This window comes from Anser anser, assembly GCF_964211835.1.
Source record: "Anser anser genome assembly, chromosome: 5".
Classification (NCBI taxonomy): domain Eukaryota; kingdom Metazoa; phylum Chordata; class Aves; order Anseriformes; family Anatidae; genus Anser; species Anser anser.
In genome coordinates, this window is record NC_139725.1 from 19,106,901 (window position 1) to 19,113,531 (window position 6,631).

The window sequence follows — 6,631 nt, forward strand, 5'->3', positions numbered from 1 at the left end:
TTTGGGTGAGTAACCCTCACATTTAAAACTGACTCAGATGTGTGCTTCTAAAGCTTTTGTGATCAACTGTCCAAATGAACATTTTCTTCCTATATAGTGTTCACAGAAAAGTGATTTGGCAATTACATGTGTAACAGTGAATAACTCAGTGGTCAAAAAAAAGAAATTAATGGATACCTCTTTGCCACTTTATCCATCTTGCCCTCTCTTCACCACTGTGGCACAGAACCAAGAAGGAACACAGTTTTTCTGTAGGATGTTTAAGGCCCACATGAGTCGCATCATTTAACAGAACCATTGAAGCAGTCTCTTATTCTGTGATCCTGTGGAAGTTCATCTCAGAATTAGCACTCCAGATGTGAGGTTAATCTTCTGGGCTATGATTCTATCTATCTTCAATATATTTTGGAGGGGCAGGACATGACACTCAGGACTGTAAGCCAGCTGTAAAGAGAAGCATCAGTGCACAGTATTCCTGAGATATGTGACCTGCCTTGGTTCCCCATTATGACTTGGTAAAATTTGCAGCTTTCTGGTTGTATAAGCTGGCATTTTCCCTAGAGGAGTTTCAGCATTTGTGCTGGACTTCATACCTTTAGATGCACATTTATTTTTTTATCTAGCAGCCTGCTTTCCATAGCTACCTTGGCAGCTTTCTCCCAAGTAAATAGGAAGCCAGTGATAATCCCCTACATAATTCCTTGTATCTATACTTCAGAAATTTTAGAATAAAGAGAGAGAAATCACCTTGTAAACAGAAATCAGCACCTACTAGGAGCAGGCAGCCTGATACAAAAGCTCAGGTGTAGGAACTCGTTGAGTTTTGGTTCACATTCTTCTCATTAGTCTAAGCTGTCAGGGTGGTGAATTGGGAGATGAAGGATGGAATCAAAGCATCTGAAGTGCAAAATAAAACATTACCATGTTTCTTGCCAAGCAAAAAAAAATGAACGCTGTAGCAGAGTTTATCAAATGCCATGACAAGATTTGGAATTACTGGGCCTACTGTCTGTCATGCACAGAAAAAAAAAAAAAAAGGAGAAAAAAAAAAAGGTAGTTAAGAAGTAAAAAGGTGTGAATATTACAAATTGTCCCATAATTTCCTAGGTGCGGAGACCTAGCATCCATGCTGTATACAGTTAAAGAGGGATTGGTTCAGGGAGTCTAATCTGGTTCCATAGGCCCTCAGCCCTGAGAAACAAAAACTTATTTATTTTCCATTGCTTGTTCAGTCTTTAATAAATAATTAGTAATTAAACTAGGGTGTTGTTTTTTGTTGTTGTTGTTTTTGGTTGTTTGTTTTTGTTTTTTAATTTCATTTAACTTAAGTTTGTAGGGGTTGGGAGAGGTGACTAAAGACCATCCATAGCTCAGCATTAATAAAAAAATCACAGAAACATGGTCTGATGAAATCCTAAAGTTCGAAGCACTCTGTGAGAACTCTGGAAAGAGGAAATGTTTTGCTTTGTACAACCAGCCGCTGTCTGGCTCATAGACAGGCCCACAGTAGCTTGTTTGAAGAACATTGCAAACACTTTGGACAATGTGCATTTTATTAGGAAAAGGAAGCACTGAGGAATCAGCTATCATATACACAGCAGGAAAAAGTAAACGCATTAACTGAATTTAATGTGGACGAAAATGGTGGTGCAGGGAGAAATTCTGTTTCAGAAAGGTCATTCATTTGCCTCTGCATTCTTTCACCACATTTACATGCTGCTCACTGTATTCATCAAAGGTCTTCTTTATTCTTTCTTGGCACACATAAAACAATCACTTTCATATATAATGACATAATTACTCAAACAAGACAAATGGGGAAAAAACAGCAGCTATTTACTTCAGATGTTAGCATTTAGCAGCTCTTCAGAAAACATATTTAAAGGGCTTGTGCCACATATTTGAAATGGAAGAGTGAGCATCACCTAACAGGGCAGATTTTGATGACAGAAAGCACTGAGGATGCGTCCCTCCCAGCCTGACTCCCCCAGGCTGCCCCAGAGCACATCCCGCTCCCTGCAGACCTCAACAGCTGCAGGGAGCCGTGAACAGCTGCAGAACGAGGACGTTTTCTCTGCCTTGCCCCCAGCTTCCCTGTGGTCAGCCCCGGCTCATCCTGTGCTCCCAGGGGCTTTTGGTGACACTAGGAGCTCTAGGGGGGGCCAGGGAAACCCCACAACCCTGCCTTGCCTTTAAAGGCTGTTTCTGCTTCGCCATCTCACTCTGCTGTCCAAGCAGCACAAAGATCAGATGTAGCAGGGGGGAAATCTTAGCCTGAACATTTGTAAATTAATTTGTAAATTAACTGCCTGCCATTAATGTAGATTTGCTGTGTCTGAAAAGAGATGTGGTTCAAAAGGTAGGGTATAATGTTTCCTGTTTGTTTTGTAACTTTCTGTGCTATCATACAGTAGTAATGATGTAATCACTACCAGTAAATGTCACAGTCAGGCAAGGAGTCATTTAGAGCTCACATGATTACAGGAAAAATAGATACTGGTGTTGTTATAATGCTTATCAGTGCTGTGTCATATACATAACTATATTAATTATCTCAATTAAAAGCAGTTGATTCTGGGGCCAAGAGTCAAAGCATGAACTTTTGAGCCCTTCAGCACTTTTCCCTACAAGGGTTTATTCTGCTCACTGTTCACATATCTCTGTGAGCGTGGATGGAGAATGTCTGCTTGTGTTTTTCCAGAGTAGCCTGCTGCCTATCAGTGCACACTACTTTGGCAGTGCCAGTAAATGCTCACAAATAGCACGCAGGAGTTTGTTTGAGGCCATTATATTCACGTCAATATACACACTGTTATAGAAGGATCTAGCTCATTTCCTAATTACTAAGCATTTCACACTGGATGGCAAATGAAAGGCTTGAGCCCCAGCGGGATCATATGTGTCTGACCCACAAATAATTGTTTGACATCAGAAGGTTTATTATCTCCAAGCAGGAATGAGAAGCATATTTCTTAATAGGTTCCCTACCCTGGGCAGTGCAAGCCTTCCTTTGAAGAGTGTCTCTATGGTAATTGATGTTAATGAGCAGCAAGCCAAGGAGAAACACTGGGTCACCAGGTAGGAAGCCCCCCAAGAGATAATCTAATTACTCTCCAAAACAAATTACTTTCAACCAAAACAAATTACTTTCAATCACTCTGCAACAGATAAGATCAGTGGAGAGAGCTCAAAGCTGATGACAGCTGGAGACCGAGGCTTCACGAGTTTATGGATTGATCGCTTGTCTCTTTGGTCCGTTTTGTTGAATGACAATGGTGTGACAGAAAACTGGAGCCAAGAACTGAGCTCCCTTTCATTTCATTCAGATGAATGCAGGGGACCTGCCAAGTCGGTGCTATTTGCTGTGTGGCTCATTGATCTAAAGTTGGAAAAGCTGTAGCCGTGCATGTTCACGTACATAACAAGCAAAACTCTCTAGGAATAAATGTACAGACTGGGAGACGATCAAATCCATTCACTGTCTGTGCAACGTTATGCTAGGAAGCCTAGGGTAAAACATTACATCATTGCTTATTTGTGCATGCACGTAAAATGTGAGACAATTCCATTAGCATTGGCTAATTTCTTCTACAGTATTATACAATCAATGCCATGTCTGCCTAACTGAATCCAAGTCACGCCGCTGGCAATACGTGACCTATTAGTCAAGAGAATGGAAAAAGGGCAACCTATTGTCCAGCAACAGCAGCTCTTCAGCAGAACGAGGCTGCAGTAACAGAGATCAGTAGCTGTGTTTTTACAGGCTTTATCTGCTAGAGACCTCTGATAAAGAGGTATACACAGGTCTCAGGAAGCCTGCGCTACTGAGTGAAGCCTTGGTACCCCGCATGGAGCTGTGAGAGGGACTTCTGGAAGTCTTCTCAAATGGGTGAAACTCTGAATTAGTTGGGAGACCTATCTTTACAATCCCCTTTGCATAATGCGTTCCCGAATCAACACACCCCTATTCAAGTGTACGCAGACCAGAGGCCTAGTCCTGCCTCCCCATGATTAGTGGAATGTAAGTCACACCTTTCTGTAAGCCAGCAAATTTGAAACAAGCCATATGAAAGAGGCACCATGATTTCACTTTTTCATCCTCAGCACTTTGCTCAGCTTTGTTCACTTCAAGAACTGAGGTGTCCCTGTCATACAAGGGTCTTCCTTGTACCTCCAGACATGAAAGAACCAGGGGCATTTTGGCTGTTGCTTTGGACAGTCATGTTTAAGGAACTTTGTTTCCAGTAAAAATTAAAAAAAAAAAAATTTTGAATTTAAAATTAAAACATTTGGGATTTAAAGATGGTAAGTTCCTTCTGACCATTATATGTATGATCAAATTTGTAAATACATATAAAAGAAATACCGAGTGTAATTCTGCTTCTTACATCAGGTCAAGGTACATAATAACATGCACAAGAGCCGGGTAGTGGACGATTTCACATTCCATTTAATATTTGATGTGATGTTTAGAAAGATAAATCCCTCATCTTAATGCAGGTATTTCACTTCACTTTTCAGCAATGCTTCAGATTTTGTCTCATACTGGAACAAGTTATTTAATGAACCTGAATTACTTTTAGAATCTGAATGCGCTACCTACTAGTTTTATCACAAGTCAGATGTGTAAAACCTAAACAAACGCGAATTACTTTCTAAAGACCAGACAGGCTTTTTCCATGCTGATTTGTTCTGCTTCTCTTACTTTCAAATGGCCTTTTAATTGGCCATTAAACTAGGAAATTATGGCTGATTAGGATCAATCCAAATGCAATGTTTTGGATGGACTAGCTATTTGAATACCATTCTTTTAGATCCCATGTTACTTCTGCTTTGTCAAATAAAGGTCAATTTTAGCTGCATTGGCAGGATGCTTCAGTAACCTTTGCCCTTCAGTTCTTGACCCCAAACGTCCCCCAGCCATGTTTTGTGGTAGCAAATCTGCCTAGTTAAGAAGCTGCAATAAGGAACATCAGAGAAAGTTACTTAATATAAATTCAGTTTTCAGATCCTTGGCAAATCATGCAGCTACTCCACAGCTGTGGTATAGGCTGTCTTTCAGCAGAAAATTATTTCCTATGACATCCAAGTGGAAGAACAGTTACTAATAATCTTCATCCCCTTCCTCTTTTGCAAAGCCACTCTCACAACTTTCTACATGACTAATGTCAACTATATTTAAGATTGAGTCTGGGTGTCTTGTGAAGAAGGAGGGAAGACATCACACTTAAAAAAAAAAAAAAACCACGAGTGAAGTAACTCTGTCTACTAAACAGGCTTTGAAGGAGTCATACAAGAATTTTATTACTTCTTTTTAAGATGTTCCTCCTTACTTTTAGGTACAGATTAACAGCTGAAATGAAAGGAAGGCACCTACTGATTCAACTTAATCACTTTGCTTTCCAGAAGCTGAGGATATGTCTGTGTGTAAAATATTCTTAACAGTCTTAAAAGACGCCATCAGGAAACCTTATACCTTTTTTAAGTTTGCATTTGTTCAGAACTGTTTCACAAAGGGTTTCATCATTTCACGAAGAGTCCTTCCTGCAGTATCATAATAATTAAAAGTGATGACAGTAGATGAATAAGCATTATACAAACCTCCCGCTTGTGGACTGAATTGAAACTTTGACACTATGTTCACCAGCATTCACTAATCATTTACATTTCTCTGTTTATCCAGTTCTGTTGGTGACTTGCATTTCCTAGGAATGATAAGCAGCAGAGTATAACATGAAATAATAGGCAGCAAGAAAACTGTGAGTTTTTGCTGACTTCTTAACTCTCCTTCTCTCTTACTCCACAATGTGGTAAATTGTTGTAATGTACTCAGCACATACCTCAGAATCCTTTTTGCCTGACCTTGTACAAATGTTTGAAGCCCAGATCCCAAAACCCCACAGCTATCTAGGGTGGAATATTAGCAAGAGCTCCCCAGACATGTATAATCCTTACCTTCCACATTCACATGCTTAGTCTGAACAGGACTGAGCAATCTGAAACTAATTTTTATAGGAAAAATCAGAAGTTATGCACTACTCCATGTCTGTCCACCAAGAAACTTATTGTGGCAATTGTCTGCAGATCTTACCTATGTATTAGCAAGAGTGGGATTCTTAAAAAAAAAAAAAAAAAAAAAAAAAAAGGTGCCAGCTTCATCAAGCTGGACTAGAAACCTTATAGAGCCTTTAGCAGAATACCACAGTGATTTAACGCTAGTCTAGCAAATAAAGAATGTGGCTTACTCTGCATCAATTCAAACCTCTCAGATCTTCCTCTCACATCCTCTCCCTTTCTTATTTCTGACTGCCAAAATATGACCACCTTTGAGTCCCTAAGTCAGCGTCCTTGTTAACAAAGAAAACAATTTTTCACCTCCTATGAAATGAAGTTGCACCTACATGGAACAAACGCATCCCAGATATAACTCAGCAAAATTGCTTCACAGCCAGGTTTGTTTCAATGTGCCGGTATTGGGCTCATTGCTCAAGCCCTTGCACACTCCAGCTTCCTACTGTGTTCTTTAGCAGTAATTTCATGGCAAGTATCATTGAACAGGACTGATTAAAATCACCTGATTAATTCTGTCTCTGCAGGGTTTTGGATGTATTTGAACAGGACCACAGCTCTG